The sequence below is a fragment of the Vulpes vulpes genome, chromosome 7, assembly GCF_048418805.1.
Source record: "Vulpes vulpes isolate BD-2025 chromosome 7, VulVul3, whole genome shotgun sequence".
NCBI lineage: Eukaryota > Metazoa > Chordata > Mammalia > Carnivora > Canidae > Vulpes > Vulpes vulpes.
In genome coordinates this window covers 125477082-125497353 of record NC_132786.1, presented here as the reverse complement: position 1 = coordinate 125497353, position 20272 = coordinate 125477082, and the positions used below count along the sequence as shown (strand labels likewise).

General features: G+C 42.7%; 1 protein-coding gene across 12 annotated transcripts in view; it reads left to right on the top strand.

Annotated features, from left to right (window-relative positions):
- Positions 1-20272, top strand: part of CADPS2 (calcium dependent secretion activator 2) — a 449851-nt gene that overhangs the window by 108866 nt on the left and 320713 nt on the right. The window lies entirely within an intron of this gene.

Sequence of the window (20272 nt, the reverse complement as noted above, 5' to 3'; positions counted from 1 at the left end):
GTCTGGTTGTAGAAGACTTGGGCACGGCCACCAAGATCAGTGAGGAGGCACCCGTAGCACGGTCGTAGTTCAGTTGGGTTTTGGCTGCTTTGGACAGGCCGGGCCGATGGATCTGGAGACTTCTATGAAGCGATATTTCTGTTGGAGAAGTTGAAGAAGAAATAGAAAACCCGGATGAACTGCTGTTTGTTCATGAAGATAGTGAAGTGATGAGTCTGTTCGACCAAGACCCTGGGCTCAAATACTTTTACCACACCTTCAAGGAAAAATAATTTCTCATTAAGAACCGTTCTGGAAATTAGAAGGAGTGTTTGGTTCTTTGTACAATATCTTTGTACAAACCAATCTTGGAAAAAGATAAGAACAGAAAACCAAAGAGCAGTGTTTTTACATGGATACAAAGATCAAATATCAGGAAATACATTTCAGTGCTCTGTGTGTCCTGCAGCACGTGATGCCCTGAGCGGATGAATCAGGATTAAAACTGTTAATACCATACTGAGAAAAGAGATCATGATTATGTTAATGTAACAGAAATGGCATTATTACAGTTCAACATGGCTTCAAGATAAAAATGGGCAGGATAAAAATAGGCACTAAAAAAGCTCTTGAGTTTCAGATTATTCACAGAAAGTATTCCTCAGCCATTAGAAACGACAAATACCCACCATGTGCTTCGACGTGGATGGACCTGGAGGGTATTATGCTGAGTGAAGTAAGTCAGTCGGAGAAGGACAAACATTATATGGTCTCATTCATTTGGGGAATATAAAAAATAGTGAAAGGGAATAAAGGGGAAAGGAGGGAAAATGAGTGGGAAATAACAGAGAGGGAGACAGAACATGAGCAACTCCTGACTCTGGGAAACGAACTAGGGGTGGTAGAAGGGGAGGAGGGCGGGGGGTGGGGGTGACTGGGTGACGGGCACTGAGGGGGGCACTTGACGGGATGAGCACTGGGTGTTGTTCTGTATGTTGGCAAATTGAACACCAATAAAAAATAAGTTAAAAAATAAACTCAAATTATAATACCATAAAAAAAAAGAAAGTCTCCTAGTTAACGAAGACTTTGAAGTTTTCCAAAGAAAATCAGGAGTAAGACAAGGAAGGATGTCACCCTGACTATCCAATATGAAGTCCTGGCCACTGAAAGTGAGAAAAGAGTCCTTAAACTTGTAAACTGTCCCCAGTTGCAGGTGCTGTTTCCTGCCTAGACCATTTCAGGAGGAGCCGTAGGGAACCTGCTGGAACAGAGGACTTCGGGGTTGCCGGAGGAAAACCAGGCAGACATACAGAAAACAGTCTTTTACTTCTTAACCGGGAAGATGGCAGGAGAAGAAAATCATTCTCAAACATAAAGTACTCGTGAGACACAGATCCAGCCAAATGCCGTACGGCTCCAGGGGAGAAATAGTAGAAAATCTCACTGAACGTAGAGAACACGTTTCTGGTTGGGGAGATCGGACCCCAGCTCGTCCGTGAGTCGGGCAGGCGGTGCAGTCACCCCCAGCAGGCCTGCTGCTGTCTGCTGTTCCTTGATACGGATCCTGAAACTCCACGGAGAAGCAGGGGATCCGGAGTAGCCAAGGTTTTGCAGGAGAAGAGGCGTGGCGCAGGGGGACGTGCCCTGCCAGGGGCAGGGGGTGGAAGCGCGAGGGCCTGTTTGCTCCCCCGCTGTCAGTGCTGCCGTCACGGGTCCTGCGTAAACCTGCGCGTGGATGTACGCTTGCTGGGCTCCCAAGGGGCGTTACAGACTTTCAATGAAATGATGGACTGATGAATAAACATCGCCAGGATAATCGGCCTCCCATGGGAGCTAACTGCTGGCATCTGTCCTCACACTCTGCACAAATACATTCTAGACATTAAATACACATGCGAAAAGCAAGAACTTTGAGGAAAATGTAGGCAAAAATAGAAAGGATGGCAGGTTTTTTAAGCCAAAGAAGGCACAAGCCATAAATGATTAGAAAAAAAAATTTTTTTTTCTAAAAGCAGAAATATTTCACAGGACAAGACAAAGTGGCAGGGAAGGGGGGTGGTTATAAAACAGATGGTATTACAGCCAGCGAGCCTATAATGCACGTAGCCTTAATACCTGAAATACATGTAGAACTGCTCTACGTCTGTATGGAGAGGCAGACAGTCTCTGAGCAGAATGAGTAAAGAATATGAATAACAGGGGCGCCCGGGGGGCTCCGGGGTTCAGCGTCCGCCTTCAGCTGAAGCCATGACCCAGGGTCCTGGGATCGAGTTCCGCATCGGGCTCCCTGCAGGGAGCCTGCTTCTCCCTCTGCCTGGGTCTCTGCCTCTCTCTTTCTGTGTGTGTGTCTCGTGAATAAAAAAATAAAATCTTAAAATATGAATAACAATTCAAAATATAGGAGATCTTAGTGGTTAATAACCTGGATTACTTTCGTGTGGCTGCTGTAACAGTTGCTACAAAATGACATATTCATTCTCCTAGTTTGGGAGGTTAGACATCTGAAATCAAGATGTGAGCGAGGTCCATTCTCTCGGGTCTAGGGGAGACTCCTCCAAAGCTGCTTCCCGCTGCTGGTGTCTTTGGGCATTGTCTTCCCGACCCCTTGGATCCCGTTATTCCAGAGTCGACCTCCATCTGAACGTGGCCGCCTTCGATCCTTCCTGCCACACCTTCCTGTGCCCCGTAAGGGCACTTATCCTTGGATTTGGACCCACCTGATAATTGAAGATGATTTCAAGATCCTTAATTTTATTTATTTGTATTTATTTATTTTTAAATATTTATTTATTTATTTATGATAGACATAGGGAGAGAGAGGCAGAGACACAGGAGGAGGGAGAAGCAGGCTCCATGCCGGGAGCCCGACGTGGGACTCGATCCCGGGACTCCAGGACCGTGCCCTGGGCCAAACGCAGGCGCGAAACTGCTGAGCCACCCAGGGATCCCCGAAGATCCTTAATTTTATCTGCAAAGACTGTCTTCAAGAAAAGGAACATTCATAAGCTCCAGGGACTTGACATGGGTATCAAATATATCCTGGAGCAGTTGGACCCACTACAAAATCAAGAGATGATTAACATCCTACTAATCAAGGATATTCAGATTAAAATGAGATACTGTTTGTCTTTTAGTTTGACAAACTTGGAAAAATGAAATTTTAATAAGGATATAGGGGAATGGGTATATACATGCTTCTGGCTGAAGCTGTGAATCTTCGTAAGCGCTCTGTAGTGCCTGTATCTTTTGACCTGGAAATTGAACTTCCAGGATAGACTTTAGAGAAAGCTGAGCACAAGGAAGCTCATAAAGGAAGGTCCGTTGTAACATTATTTGAGATATTAAGAAGTGAAAACAGTTCAAATACCAATAAACGAGTGAATAAGTACAAAGCATGACATCCATACAGTAGAATGCAATAAAATTTGTAAATCTTGAAGACAATGATCGAAAAAGTTGCAAAAAGTTTGTATAGTTCTATTTATATAATCTTATATGTAGTGTGATTTTTTTTTCTATTTCTATAAATAGATGCACATAAAGCTTCCTGAAATTAATACCACATTTCAGAATAAGGTTTATCTGGATGGTATATAAAGGGCTTCTAATTCATTTTTCTTAGGAACAAACACTGTACTGGGGTGCATGGTGTTCTTCCAAATTCAGATCCTTTAGAACCTTAGAATGTGATTTTGTTTGGAAACACTATTTTGCAGAAGGTGAGGCCTACAGGAGTAGAGCGTGCTCTACTTATAGCGTCCTTGTATCCTCATAAGAGGAGAAAAAGGAGCTACGGCAGACAGAACACCCACGAAGATAAACAGGGCAGACCTGGGAGTGGCCGGTTCGGACCAAGGCACTGAGGGTTGTGGGGAACCCCCAGAATGTGGAAGAAAGCACGGACCAGGTTCCCTTTGAGCTTGCAGGAGGAACCAGTCCTGCCAATCCCTTGATTCTCTACGTCTAAATTCCAGAACTATGAGGAAGAAGAAAATCCTGTTGCAAGCCTTGCAGTCTGTGGCATTGTGTTACGTAGTTCAAGGAACTGAATGTGTCTCGGGTGTTAAGATTCATTGAAGTTGCGTGTTGAGTACACGAGCGTTCTAAAATTCTAGCTCTTTAAAATCTTGCATCTTAAAATACTCAAAAGCAAACAACCCCCCACTAATTTGAAGTTCCTATGATTAACCTTTTTGATGTTGTTGAAGCACAAAATACATGTGTCCATAATTGTCGAAATGAGCGGTGCTCCAAATACTACGGATGGAATAATGGCTGATACTCCTGGTAAAACCCCTGCAGTATGTTTCCTATAGTCCATTAAGATTTTTAATATATATTTTTAAAGATTTTATTTATTTATTCATGAGAGATAGAGAGAGCGAGCAAGCAGAGACACAGGCAGAGGGAGAAGAGGCTCCATGCAGGGAGCCCGACGTGGGACCCGATCCTGGGACTCCAGGATCACACCCTGGGCCAAAGGCAGGGGCTAAACCACTGAACCACCCAGGGATCCCTAAGATTTTTTTTTTATAAATTTTTTTTAAATTTATTTATGATAGTCATACAGAGAGAGAGAGAGAGAGAGAGAGGCAGAGGCAGAGACACACAGGCAGAGGGAGAAGCAGGCTCCACGCACCGGGAGCCCGATGTGGGACTCGATCCCGGGTCTCCAGGATCGTGCCCTGGGCCAAAGGCAGGTGCCAAACCGCTGCGCCACCCAGGGATCCCCCTAAGATTTTTAATATTAGAGTGGGGGACAAACTCAACATCAGAAGAAGATGCTCTTGGCCAGTATCCACTATGGGAAACAATGATGCATCTCAACCTAGTTATTAAAAAAAGTAATTGGGCTCTGAGACATTCAGATGGACTTTGGGGTCAAATCCTGATGCATCTACTTAACTAATTCTATGGTGTTTAAGAGATTGTGGCTTGGTTTCAGTTTTCTCCTTTATAGCGTGGAGATTCTGAATAATATGAACTGCATTGTGAATAGTCAAATATATAAAGTGCTAATAATCACCAACATTCGGTAAAAACTCAGATTGAAGTTTGTGTTACTGCTCACAGCAAGAACATGATAAATCACTATAATTCAACAAGTCATAGAAGTACGGTGGTTGAAATACTAGCTGGAACGGTTGGTATCGATACTACAGTAATAATATCCTTGAGGGTCCTTTTTTATTCCTGTATGTGGCAGTAGGTTTTGTCTAACTTGCTCTCAATCTGTCTCACACTCGGCCCATCTTGCATGTTTTTGAGACACAAATGTAAAAAACCCACAAGTTTTGTGACTGTCTTCCCAGTTTTTTCAGGGATTCTTTCCATAATTGTTTAACCTAAGGCTCTACTTCTGGTTTCATTTTATTCCGTGATTGATGAAAGTGTTAAATTTACCAAAGAATTTAAAAGGAAAAAGTGAGATACAGAAAACTAAGTTAAAAATAAAAAATAAAACAAGTAGAAATAATTCAAAAAGTTGTAGAGGGTAGAAACTGTGAACCTAGTAGAGTTGGAAATAAAGGTACTGTCACGTATTATTTTCAGGTTAACTGTCATTTTTCCTCCTTTTTGAAGTTTTACCCCCCATTTCATATTACCCCCAACCTCTCCTGTGCTAACCATCTGTTTGTTCTCATGTAGTTAAGTCTGTGTCTTGGTTTCTTTTTTTTTTTTTTTTTGGCCCCCTTTGCTCAATTTGTTTCTTATGTTCCACATGAGTGAAATCAGATGGTATTTCTCACTTATTTCTCCATCCGTGTCATTTTATTTTTATAAAATTTTATGATTAAAGGTTTTAATTTATTTGACAGAAGAAGAGTGTGTGCGCGCATGTGTGCAGAAGCAGGAGGAGCAGGGGGAGAAACAGGTTCCCCGCTGAGCAGGGAGCCCAACACAGGGCTGGATCCCAGCACCCTGGGACCATGACCTGAGCCAGAGGCAGATGCCTCACAGACTGGACCACCCAGGGGCTCTCCTCTGTGTCTTCTTAAATGACCAGATTTCATTCTTTTTTTTTTTTTTTTTTAATGACTGAGTACTATCCCATTGTGCGTGTGCGTGCATGTACTCATGCCACATCTTTATCAATTGATGGGACACTTGTGCTGCTTCTGTATCTTGGCTGGTGTAAAAAAAAAATGCTGCTATGAATGCCAGGGTGCCTGTACCCCCTTTGATTAGCGATCTTGTAGTCTTTGGTAAATATCCAGTAGTGTGATTGCTGGATAGTGGGGTAGTTCTGTTCTGAAGTTTCTGAGGAACCTCCATATTGTTTTGTAGAGTGGCTGTGCCGGTTGGCATTCCCACCAACTGTGTAAGGATTGTTTTTTCTGCACATCCTCCCTGACACCTGTTTCTTGTGTTGTTGATTTTCACCATTCTGACAAATTGTGAAGTGATCTCTCATTGTAGTTTCAATTTGCATTTCCTTGGTAAGTGACTATGAGCATCTCTTCACATGTCCCTTGGCTATCTATATGTTGTCTTTGGAGAAATGCCTGTTCTTGTCTTTTGCCCATTTTTTAATTGGACTTTTTTTTTTTTTAGTTTTAAGTTGTATACTTTCTTTATATATTTTGGATAATAACCCTTTACTGTATGTCATTTGGAAATACCTTCTCCCATTCTATAGGTTGCATTTCGGTTGTATTGATTATTTCCTTCACTGTGATGCCTGCAGCTTTGCTTTTCTTAAGATTGCTTCAGCTATTCAGGGTCTTTTGTGGTTTAGTACAAATTTTAGGATTTTTTATTCTACTTCTGTGGGAAAAAAAACGCTCTTGGTAATGTGATAGGGATTACATTAAATATGGAAATTGCTTTGGGTGATATATCCATTGTAGCAATACTTGTTCTTCCAATTCATAAGCCTGGAATGTCTCCATTTCTTTGTGTTCTGGTTCTTTCATCAATGTTTGATAGTTTTCAGTACACAGGTCTTTGCCGTTAGTTAGGCTTATTCCTAGGCGTCGTATCTTCATGCAGTTGTTAAGTGGGATTGTTTCCTTAATTTCTCTTTCTGCTGCCTCCTTATTGCTGTAGAGAAGTGCAGCAGATTTCTGTAGATTGATTTAGTGTTGTGTATGCAACTTTACTGAATTCGTTTATCTGTTTAAGTGTTTTTCTTGGTGGAGCCCTCTGGATTTTCTGTAGATAGTATCGTCATCTGCAGATAGTGAAAATTTGACTTCTTCCTTGCTGGTTTGGATGCCTTTTGCCTCTTGTCTGATTGCTGTGGCTAAGACGTCCAGTCCTATGTTGAGTAAAAGTGGTGAGAGGGAGGGGTACCTGGGTAGCTCAGTCATTAGAGCATGTGACTCTTGATCTCAGGATTGTAAGTTTGAGCCCCACACTGGGAGTGTTGCCTTAAGAAAACAAAACAAAACAAAACAAAAAGAAAAGCAAAAAAAAACAAAATAAAGGTAGTGAGAGTTTACATGCTTGCCTTGTTCCTGACCTTAGGGAAAGGCTGTTTTCCCATTGAGGATGACAGACACCTCTGGGCTGGTGCTTGTCCCCCCTAAACCTGCTTGCTGAGGGTTTTTATTGTGAACGGACGTTGTACTTTGTCAGATGCTTTTTCTGTGTCTGTTGAAATGATGATACAGTTTTTGTCCTTTCTCTTATTGATGTGATATGTTGCACTGATTTATGAATATTGAGCCGCCCTTATAATCCCGGGCTAAATCCCACTTTATCATGGTTAATATTTTTTAATGTATTGTTGGATTAAGTTTGCTAGTATTTCACTGAGGGTTTCTGCCTGTAAATTCATCAGACATACTACTTCAGTTCTCTTTTTTCATGGTGTTTTTATATGGTTTTGGTATCTTGGTAACTCTGGCCTCAGAGTGAACTTGGAAGTTTCTCTTCTATTTTTTGGAGTAGTTTGAGAAGAACAAGTATTAGTCGTTCTTTAGATGCTTAGTAGAATTTGCCTATGAGCTGTTGTGTCCTGGGCTTTTGTTGGGAATTTTTTGATTACTTATTCAATTTCTTTGGTCTTTTCAAATATTCTATTTCTTCTTTCAGTATTGGTAGGTTATATTTCTAAGTTTCTGGGAATTGATCTTTTTTTTAGATTGTTTAATTTGTTGACATAGAGTTTTTCATAATACTATGATTGTATTTCTGTGGTGTTATTTCTCCTCCCTTATTTGTGGTTTTGAATCTTCTTTTTTTTTCTTGATGAGTCTGGCTAGAGATTCATCAGTTTTGTTGATTCCCACCCCCCTACCCCCCTACCCTGCCCCGAAGAACCAGCTCCTTGTTTCATTGATCTCTGTTGTTTTGTTGGTTGGTTGGTTGGTTATTTCTGCTCCAAACTTTCCTTCCTTCTGCTGGTTTTAAATGTTATTATTATTTTTTTTCCTATCTCCTTGGGTGTAAGGTTAGGTTTTTGGAGATTTTTCTTTGTGACATAAGCCTGTATTGCTGTAAACTTCCCTTTGAGAACTGCTTTTGCTACATCCCAAAGGATTTTTAAATTTTATTTAATATTTTAAAGATCTTCTTAGTTCATGAGAGACAGAGAGAGGCAGAGACACAGGCAGAGGGAGAAGCAGGCTTCCTGCGGGGAGTTCAGTGTGGGACTCGATCCCAGGACCCTGGAATCATGGCCTGAGCCAAAGGCCCCTAATTAGGTCCCCCTAATTTTATTTACATTTCAAGTTAGTTAACATATAGTGTAGTGTTGGTTTCAGGAGTAGAATTTAGAGATTCATCACTTATATGTATACAGCCCTCCCATCCCAACAAGTGCCCTCCTTGATGCCCATCATCCAATTAGCCCATCCCCCACTCCCCTCCAGAACACTCAGTTCTCTTTTTTCAAAAAAAGATTTTATTTATTTATTCATGAGAGAGAGAGAGAGAGAGAGAGAGAGAGGCGCAGAGACACAGGCAGAGGGAGAAGCAGGCTCCATACAGGGAGCCCAACGCGGGACTTGATCCCGGGACTCCAGGACCAGGCCCTGGGCCAAAGGCAGGCACTAAATCACTGAGCCAACCAGGGATCCCCAAACCCTCAGTTCTCTAGTTAAGGGTCTCTTATATGGTTTGCCTCCCTCTCTGTTTTTATCTTATTTTTCTTCCCTTCCCTTGTTCATCTCTTTTTTTTTTTCTTATATTCCACATGAGTGAAATCATATGGTATTTGTTTTTCTCTGACTTAATTTCGTTTAGCATAATACACTCTAGTTCCCTCCACATTGTTGCAGGTGGTAAGCTGTGATTTTTTTGAATGCTGAGTAATATTCCTGTGTGTGTGTGTGTGGTATGTGTGTATACACACACCTTCTTCATGGATTCATAAATCAATGGACACTTGGGCTCTCTCCATAATTTATTGTTGATAGTGCTACTATAAGCATTGAGTATGTATTTGAATCACTATTTTTGTATCCTTTGGATAAATACTGAGTAGTGCAATTGCTAGGTCATAGGGTAGTTCAATTTTTAACTTTCTGAGGAAACTCCACACCCTTTCCCACAGTGGCTGCACTAGTTTCCATTCCCACCAACAGTGCGAAAAAGGCTCCCCTTTCTTTGCATCCTCACAAAAATCTGTTTTGTCCTGAGTTTGTTAATATTAGTCATTCTGACAGGTGTAAGGTGCGATCTCATTGTGGTTTTGATTTGTATTTCCCTGATGATGAGTGATGTTGACCATCTTTAATGTGTCTGTTAGCCATGTAGGTGTCTTCTTTGGAAGTGTCTATGTTTTCTGTCCGTTTTTTAACTGTATTGTTTTGTGGGTGTTGAGTTTGGTAAGTTCTGTATAGATTTTGGGTATAACCCTTTATCCAATATATCATTTGCAAATATCTTCTCCTATTCTGTCAATTGCCTTTTAATTTTGTTGATTCTTTTCCTTTGCTGTTAAGATGCTTTTTATCTTCCTCTATTAATATTCTCCAATCCATGAACATGAAAGTATTTCTATTTCTTTGTGTCGTCTTTCAGAGTGTTCTGTAGTGTTCAACATACAGACCTTTTACCTCTTTGGTTAGGTTTATTCCTAGGTATTTTATGGTTTTTGGTGCAATTATAAATGGGATCAGTTCCTTGATTGCTCTTTCTGCTGCTTCATTATTAGTGTAGAGAAATGCAACTGACCTCTGTATGTTGATTTTATATCCTTTTGACTTTTGTTGAATTCATGTACTAGTTCTGGCAATTTTTTTTTCAGGTTTTATACGTAGAAGAGGATCATGTCATTTACAAGGAATGAAAGCTTGATTTCTTCTTTGCTGAATTGAATGCTTTTAATTTCTTTTTGTTGTCTGCTGAGGCTTGGACTTCCGGTACTCTGTTGAACAACAGTGGTGAGAGAGGGCATCCCTGCTGTGTTCCTGACCTTAGGGGAAAAGTTCTGTTTTCCCTATTAGAATGATCTTAGCTGTGGGTCCTTTGTATATAGCTTTTATGATGTTGAGGTATGTTCCCTCCATGCATTGTAGAGAGTTTTTATCAAGAAACGATATAGTTTTGACAAATGCTTTTTCTGCATCTATTGAGAGGATCATATGGTTCTTATCTTTTCTTATATTAATGTGGTGCATCACATGGGTTTGTGGATGTCGAACCACCCCTGCAGCCCAGGAATCAATCCCACTTGATATGGTGAATAAACCTTTAAATGTATTGTTCGATTCTATTAGCTAGAATCTTGGTGAGAATTTTTGCATTCATGTTCATCAAGGATATTGGTCTGTAATTCTTTAGTGCAGACATTGATTTTGGAGTCAAGGCAATGGTGGCCTCATAGAATGAGTTTGGAAGTTTTCCTTCCATTTCTATTTTTTGGAACAGCTTCAGAAGAATAGGCATTAATTCTTTTTTAAACGTTTGGTAGGATTCCCATGGAGACCCATCAGCCCTGGGCTCTTGTTTGTTGGGAGATTGTTGATTGCTGATTAATTTCTTTGCTGGTTGTGGGTCTGTTCAAATTTTCTGTTTCTTTCCGTTTCACTTTTGGTAATTTGTTTCTAGGAATTCTTCCAGATTGCCTAATTTATTGGCATATAATTGCCCATAATCTTCTTATAATTGTTTGTATTTCTACAGCTTTGATTGTGATATCATCTTATTCACTCGTGATTTTATTTGGGTCCTTTCTCTATTCTTTTTGATAAGTCTGGCTAGGGCTTTATCAATCTTATTCCAAAGAACCAGCTATTAGTTTTGTTCTGGAATTTTTAAAATTTCTGTATCATTTATTTCTGCTCTAATCTTAATTATTTCCCTTCTGTCGGTTTTAGGCTTGATTTGCTATTTTTCTAGCTACTTTAGGTCTAAGGTTAGGTTGTTTATTTGAGACTTTTCTTGAGGAAGGCCAGTTTTGCTATAAGGCCACCTTTGCTATGTCCCAAGGGTTTTGGACTGTTGTGCTTTCATTTTCTTTTGTTTCCATGTATTTTCAAAATTTCTTCAATTTCCTGGTTTACCCATTCATTCTTTATTAGGATGTTCTTTAATCTCCTTGTATTTGTGGTCTTTCCAAATTTTTCTTGTGGTTGACTTCAAGTTTCATAGTATTGTGGTTGGAAAACATGTATTGTATGATCTCAGTCTTTTTGTCCTCCAGATTGAACGCTGATTTTGTGACCCCAGTATGTGATCTGTCCTGGAGAATGTTCCGTGTGCACTCAAAAAGAATGTGTATTCTGCTTAACGATGAAGTCGCCTTCTGAATATATCTGTTTATCTGGCCTAGCATGTCATTCAAAGCTGGTATTTGATGTTGATCTTCTGCTTAGATCATCTGTCCCTGGCTGTGAGTGGGGCATTAATGTCCCCTTACTATATGATTACCAAGTTTATTAAGTTTGTTATTAATTGATTGATATATTTGGCTGCTCCCAAATTGGGGGCATAAATGTTTACAATTGTTAGATATTCTTGTTGGATAGACCGTTTTATTATGATATAATTCCCTTCTTTATCTCTTATTAAAGTCTTGGGTTTAATCTCTAGTTTGTTTGATGTAAGGATGGTGACTCTAGCTTTCTTTTGATGTCCATTAGCATAATAGGATGGTTCCCTCACTTTCAATCTGGAGAGGTGTCTTGGGTCTAAAATGAGTTGCTTGTAAACAGCACATGATGATGATTCTTTTTTTTTTTTTTTATCCATTCTGATATCCTTTGTTTTTTGATTGGAGCATTGAGTCCATTTACATTCAGAGTGATTATTTGACAGATTTGAATTTAGTGCCATTTATTACTTGTAAAGTTGCTGTTCCTGTAGATTGTCTTTGTTGCTTTTTGTATCCTTCCAGTTCAAAGAGTCCCCTTTAATTTTTCTTGCAGAGCTGTTTCAGTGTGTTCGAACTTTTTTAGGTTTTGTTTGGGAAACTCTTAATTTCTCCTATACTGCATGACAGCCTTCCTGGATAAATGACTGCATACTTTTCTCATTTTGCACGTTGAATATGTTATGTCACTTGTCTCTGGCCTGAGAAGTTTCTGTGGACAGGTCTGTCCTATGAAATGTCCTAACCTTATGAGTCTACCATTGTAGGTTAAAGACCTTTTGTCCCTACCTGCTTTCAGAATTCTTTCTTTGTATTTTGCAAGTTTGACTGTGATATGTGTTCACATTGACCTGTTTCTGTTGATTTTGAGGGGAGTTCTCTGTGCCTCTTGGGCTTGAATGCCTGTCTCCTTCCCCAGCTTAAGGAAGTTCTTGGCTATAATTTGTTCAAATAAACCTTCTGACCCTTTCTCCATCCCCCCACTCCCTACTCTCTGCTCTTCTTCTTCTGGGACTCCTACATTAGGGATACTGTTGTATTTTGTGGGATTGCTGAGTTTCCTAAGTCTGTATTTGTGATCTAATAGTTTTCTTTCCCTGTTTTTTTCAGCTTCATTTTCTACAGTTTTGTCTTGTACATCACCTGTTTGATCCTCTACTTCTTCCATCCTCACTGTGATTTATATTCAATCGGTTTTCCATCTCAGTTACAGCATTTTTAAAATTTTTGCTTGACTAGATTTTAGGTCTTTTATCTCTGCAGCTGGGATTTCTTTGGTGTCTTCCATGCTGCTTTCAAGCCCAGCTACTATTCTTATGCTTGTTGTTCTAGTCTTGTTCAGATATACTGCTTGTATTTCTTTTGAGAAAAGTCCCTGGTTCTGATTTCTTCTTGATCTTGCTTTTGTGGAGAGTTCCTCTGGCTTGTCACTGTCTAGGTTTCTGTATTTTGCATATTATGAAAACTTATGTTTCCTGCTTCTGAGATTTATACCATGTTAAGAAGGGATTATACACTGTCCAGGGCCTGGTTCTGCAGGAAGTGTTTCTAGATACGTGGGATGCACTCTGCTGCTGTTTTGGCTGCTCTTTCCTGCATGTCAGTCCTCTACAGAGTTCCTCCTTACTGGCAGTGAGGAGGGTTTGGACTTTTAAGTAGGTGTGCCTTGATTTAAAATGAGCCTGATTTAAAAAAAAATGGCAAGGGTAGAGGGGATGGGGGACCTGGGTGGCTCAGTGGGTTGTTTGTCTGGTTCAGTCATGATTTCAGGGTCCTGGGATTGAGTGAGGAGCTTGTTTCTCCCTCTCCCTCTGCTGTTCTGCCTGCTTGTTCTTTCTCTTGAATGAATTAATGAGTGAATGAATGAATGAATAAAAATCTTTTAAAAAATTAAAAAAGTAACCTGATTGAAAGAAAAAGAAGGAAAAAATAAAAGCCTGATTCAAAAAAAAAAAAAACAAAAAAAACAGAGAAGGGAAAACAAGCCAATGAATGAACAGAAACTGTTAAGTCTGATTCCAAAGAAAAAGATAAAAGAAATTTAACGTATATAAAACCTAAAAAAAAAAGAGGAAAGTCGGGCCTTGTTTCTGCCAGAACTGAAGCTGATGCTTTGGAGCACCATGGGATCAGTAGACTTGGTACATGTGGGGGCCGGGGTGGGACCTTTGGGGAGAGGCCTGCTGCGCTGGCTCCCAGTCAGACCTGCCCTTGCAGAGGTGCCCCTGCTGGGAGGTGGGATGAGGGCATGGGGGTGGGCTCAAGGGTTGGTGTGAGCGACCCCAGGACCACTGAAGGCTCTGTGTTTGTCTTTGAATATGACCACGCTGGTGGGCTCCGGGGTGGAAGGTGGTGTCCCTCTGCCACTCATCCCCGGGGCGGGGAGCTCCTGGCCGTTGCCATTCAGGAAGCCTTCCCAGAAAAGCAAGCAGCCTCCCCTCCTGTGCTGCAGGCTTTCGTCAGATCCCCACCTCAACCTGCCAGTGTCCAGCCATCGGCTCACTCAGTGCCAAGGCCACAATTCTCCTGTATTTTATCTCTAGCCAGTGGCTGGGATTCAAAACTCTATTCTTTAATTTTTTTCTTTTTTTGGAGAGGGAATGTGCATGGGAGTGAGGGAGGGCAGCAGGAGGGGGAGAACCCTAGGCAGGCTCCCTGCCCGGTGCAGATCCTCATCCCCGCTCGATCGCACCACCCTGAGCCGTCCGCACGGTGCTCCCTCTCTCCCTGACCTCTCTCCACAGAAGGGCTCCCTCCCCTCACAGCACTCTCCCCCCCCCCCCCCCCCAGGTCACGTCTCTGAACCTCCCATCTGCCGCCACCTCTCCCTCCAGGTGTGCGGATTGTTTTCCTAATCCTCAGATTGGTCTCCTAGTAGATCAAAGTGATGGGATGCTGGCCTCGCCCTGTTCAGGGTTGGGGCACGGTTAGGGTCCCCTAACTACTCCATCATCTTCTCATCTCTTTCAATAAATGTTTGCATCCCAAAGGTTTTGAGCCATCGTTTTCATTTTCAAAGCATTGTTTCCATGTACTTTTTTATCTTACTTCCTGGTTGCCCCCTTTATTGTATAGTAGTAAGCTATTAAACTCTTACTTTCTGTGATCTTTCTGGATTTTTTCCTGCGAATGACTTCCAGTTTCATAGCCATTGTGGTCAGAAAAGATGCCTGGTATGACCTGCATATTTTTGAATTTGTTGAGGCTTGTTTTGTGACTTAATATGTGATCTGTTCTGGAGAGTGTTCCGTGCACTTGAAAAAAATGTGTTTTCTGTTGTTTAGCATGGAATGTTCTGAATATATCTGTTAGATCCATCTGGTCCAGAGAGTCATTCAAAGTCCATTTTTCCTGGTTGATTTTCTGTCTTCATGATCTGTCCATTGATGTGTTAAAGTCCCCTACTATTACTATATTATTATTGATTAGTTCTTTTATGTTTCTCCTTAACTGTACATTATTTTGGTGCTCTCCTTTTGGATGCGTGTTTATAATGGTTAATCTTCTCACTGCATTGTCCTTTTGTTATGTGGAGCCCTCCTTTGTCTCCTTACAGTCTTAAAGTCTATTTTGTCTACTATAAGTATTGCTACTCCAACTTTCTTTTGACATCTATTAGTGTGATAAATATTTCTCTATCCCATCACTTTTTTTTTTTTTAAAGACTTTGAGAGTGAGCACAAGTACGGGGAGGGGCAGGGGGAAGGAGAAGCAGACTCCTGCTGCCCAGGGAGCCAGGTGCAGGGCTCCATCCCAGGGCCCTGGGATCATAACCTGAGCCAAAGGCAGGTGGTTAACAAACTCGGCTACCCAGGCGCCCCTCGATCTCTTCACTGACAATCTGCAGGTGTCTTTAAGTCTGAAATGAGTCTTGTAGGCAGTGTAGGGATGAGTCTTGGTTTTTATTTATTCCATCGCCCTATGTCGTCTTGATTGGAGCAGTTAGCCCATTTACATTCAAGGTAATTATTGTGTATTTATTGCCATTTTATTACTTGTTTTGTGGTTGTTGAAGATTTTCCCTCTTTACTGATATATTTGGATTTCTTTCTTTTTATTCTTTGCATATTAGTGATTTCTTATTTATGGTTGTCATTAGGTTTATGTAACAATTATGTAATATCTGCATATAGCAGTCTGTATTAAATTTATGATTAAATTTGAATGTCTTTATGTTTTAGGGGTGTGGTGTCATATATTTTATGAGATCCTTAACTGATTTTTTTTATGGAAATACCCATTTTTTACTGCTTTTGTGTTTCCTACCTTTATACTGTCACTTGGTTTCCCTTCCACTTAGAGTCCCTTTTAATATTTCTGGTAGAGCTGGTTTAGTGGTCATGAACTCCTTTAGCTTTTTTTGTCTAGAAAACTCTCTCGTGTTCTGAATGATAACCTTGCTGAATAGGGTACTCTTGGCTTCAGGTTTTTTCCCATTTAGCACTTTGAATATATCATTCCACTCCTGTCTGGCTTAGAATCTTTCTACTGAAAAATCTGATAGCCTTCTCGTGGGGTTTCCTTTTTATATATCAAGTCATCTTTTGTATTGCTGCTTTTGGTGTTTTTCGGTATCAGCATATTTTGTGATATTTGATTACAGTACGTCTTTGGATCTGCTTTTGTTAATTTTGTCAGGGGTTCTCTGTGCCTCCTGGATCTGGATAGGTTTCCTTCCCCAGGTTAGGGAACTTTGTAGTTATTATTTCTTCAAAGGGATTCTCTGTCCCCTTTTCTTTGTCCTTTTCTCTGGGGACTCCTAGACGATGAACCTTAGTGATGGAATCAGAGTTCCTTAAATCTATTCTCATTTTGCATATTCCTTTCCTCTTTTGTTCAGCCAAATTTCTTTCCGTTACTCTGTCTTGTAGGTCATTAATCTGTTCCTCTGTCTTCCGGCCTGACGTCCATTCCTTCAAGTGTGTTTCCCATTTCATCTCTTGAGCCCTTTGTCTCTGTTGCTCCTCAGCTCTGTTACGTCTGTCTCACCCTTCTAAAGTTCACTAGGATCGTTGCTTTAAATCCTCCAGCAGGCGTGTTACTACGCCTGGTTCACTTAGTCTCCGGCTGAGGCTTGTCCTGTTCTTCCATTTGGGACATTTCTCGGTCTTACTTTGCTGGGTCTCTGTGCCTGTTTCTCCGTATTAGGAAAGTCCGTTACTGCTTGTGTTCTTGAGAGGAGCGGCCTGGCGAGGAGGACAGGACGCCCTGTCGTGCCTGCGGCTACGCGCCCTCTGCCCCAGGCCGCGTCTGCTGGTCCCCGCGTGTGCCGCACGCACCCTGCTGTCGTGTGCCATGTGCCGCCGCTTTTTCCTCCGGGCCAGCCTCCCGCGGGGCTCTCTGGGCGTCCTGGGCGGTGTTTGGTCCCGGTGTGAGTGTGGTGAGTGTTGGGGTGCTCTGGTACGCTAGTGAGAGGAGCCCCGTCTCTGCTGCCCGAACAGACTGGGTCAGGAGGCGCCGTGTGGGCCCGTCTTCTGAGAGAGGGGACCTGCTGCGGCCAAGACGGAGGCCCGTGCGGCGGCGAGGGTGGCTCCCCCGGCTCGGTAGTGAGCGTGGGTACAGGCTGGTTCTGGCGGGCGGCCCTGCGCTTACGCTGCCGGCTCCCGTTCTGGAGGCTTCTGTCCCTCCAGCCGCATCCCTGGGACGCGCTGCAGGTGGGCAGCCGGTCCCCACGGTGCTCCGGGGGCTCCCTAGGTTGCCGCTCCCACGCTGTTCACCCCAGCCTCAGAGCGGGCCAGGCTCCCCCGGGCGCCCCGGAGCCACGCCTGCTGCCCCTGGCGCTGCCGATGGCAGGGCCCGGGCACTTGGGGTCCTGCCGTTCCCGCAGCACTTGGCGCCGAGGTTCCTGGCCCCGTGGGTGGCCCTCTGGCTGCTCTGCCCCGGCCCTTCCCTGCACGCGGCTCCGCCCGCCTTCCCCAGCCCACACCTGCGGCCGCACCTGCACGTGGCTCCCCTATCCTCCAGCGCGACGTGGCCCCGCGCCGTCAGTCCGTGTCTGGGCGCGCAGTCCCCGGCCAGGCAGGCACCTGCCAGCGGCTGCCCTCCCCCGATGCACGTGGGATGCCGCTCAGGAGCTCAGCCACCTGGGCGACCTTAGTGCCGTCTCAGGAAAACAGCGTAACAGCCGCAGCTCGGCTCTGTCTTGCATGGAGCCAGTCCTTTATGTGGATGTCACAAGCACTTTGCTTCCCCCCGTGATAACATCTTTTCCTTAAATCTCAAGTGGAGTTTTGAGTCATCGGTGACCTGAATCTTGTTCCTGGAGTTTGATGCGGGTTAGTAATGTAACAAGCAATTGGTGAAACAAGACTCCTTTGCAGCGTAGCAAACAATATCGGGCGGGAGAGTGGGACAAAAGGTTTAATACTTTGTCTTATTTGTTTTTATGGGAGGTCTCTGGATATAAAGGGGAAAAAGGACCTTTTGTTTGAAGTTGGTCATACATGCTAGGATAATAATCAGATATTTTCTTGCCCCCTTTGTGAATCCCAAAATACTTTCTCTAATGGAAAATCATAATAGCTATTCAGTTGGTGACAGTAAGAGGCATTTATGTAATAGAGTTCTAGTCTTTAGGAGTGAATGTTATATGTAGGAAAGTGATACCAGATGTTCTGTGTCAGTTTAGAGACTTTCTTAGAATTCTAGGATTTTAATCAGGTTTCTGGGGATTGCAGAATTTGATTGCATTTTGGCTCGGGATAGTAGAAGGCCTTCTGGGTTCCTGAAAAAGTTGATTTCATTTAGAACTTTGTGTTTTCAGCATTACTGCTGATCTGGTTTAGGGCTTTGAGGTGCTAAAATGTACAAAATTGATCTGATATAGTTTTCTTATAATGACCATTTGATGGATGACTTGAGATACAGATATGTTGATATACAGACTGACTAAAGGATTTTTAATTCAGTAGACTCTACTTCTACGTTAGAAATAGTTGTTAGTTTATGGCTGTATATTATTCCATTTTAAGATACAGAGATGTGGATGGAATTAATTCTCTTGGAGAGAAAATGTAAGACAGATGGCCTCTGATCTTGTGATATTAAATAAACCTTTTCTGGACAACTGCTGTCAAATCATTCTTAGCCGAGGGAAGACTTGTCAAATCATCGCCTGTTTGTATTTTTTTTAATGGTGGCTTTACGAAGCGGAGGTTGCCAAAGCTGTTGGCATGTCTTCATATTTTGAAGAATAAATGCCTGGAAAGTTAAACATTTGACAGGGACCTGACCCTGAGCACTAGTCCCTGTGCTAGTATAGCAGCAAGGGGAGAAGAAACAGGCTTTATGAAAATAAGCTAACACTACTCCTCACAAGACATTTTAAATCAAGCAAAACTATGAACAGACACAAGCATGTGGCTGCATGTGACGTATGGCAAGATTGACTGTAAAGAGGTGCAAAAACAGGGTGTTATAGGAGCAGGTGCTTTTGTCTGGGGAGACTGCAAAGGGGAGACTGAGATGGGTTTTGAAAGTACAGAAAAATCAGGTGGAAATTGGAGAGAAATTGGCTGTGTAGAACTGGGAAGGTGAGGAAAGGCCCATCTCGCGAGCCCCTGCTGCGCCAGCAGTGTGCTTGGGGATTTGCCCATACGTGTGACAGCGGCCATCTGATCCTCCGCCGTGGTGCCGGGAGGCTGACGCCGCTTCCCCATCTCACACATGGAAACCTGAGGCTCAGTGTGGCTCACGTCACTCAGCTAGGCCGGGGGTCACGGCAGGTCCGGCCCACAGCTAGAGGCTTCCGCGCAGTTGCAGCTGCGTTGGCTGTGATGACTCCGCTCTCCTGCTCTTGATTGTCTGCTGCCGCCCGGGAGGGATTCAGGTACCTCATAAGTGAGGAAGGGTTTTGTGACCTGTGAATTGGAAAGATAGAACTGATCTAAGTGGGAAAATCTCCTTGAGCACTTCTCCCCTGCTGTTTCTGGCCGCTAAGAGCGTACTCAGTTAACTGTGCTCGGCGGGACTGGTCTCGGGAAGGCAACACACAGAAACCTTCGACGACCTCAAGGTCTAGAACCACTCTAAAGCAGCGAAGCCCCAAAAGCAACCTTCATGACTCGTTTGGGCCCCATCATTGGCTCTTGTTAACTCCAGGAGCAGACTAGTCTACTAAGAGAACAGGACAAGTTTTGGTGCTTATTCAAAAGATTCTGCTTTGGTATTTTTTTTCCCTTTTATTGAGTATGTTACTTATTCTCCAGTCTTTCAAACAAAACTCTAGTCTAAATGAAGGGTCAGTATTAAGATGTCTTTTGTCCTTGGATCAAAGAAAGATGAGCATACCATCAGATATTGTCTTTAATCTTGTGTTTCCCTGAAGACCTTCAGCTCCTTCCTCTGTCCTTCCTAATGCAAAGGGTACGGTGCGAAGGTTCTCCCGAAGTACTTCTCAGGCTGGTTAGTAATGTGCTCTTGCTCTGTCGACTACTTTCCGTGTTAGTTATGTGAACCTTGACTTGAATTCTGAATGCAGAATAGAACAAACCCAGAAATGGGTTTGGTTTATACCCATTACAATTT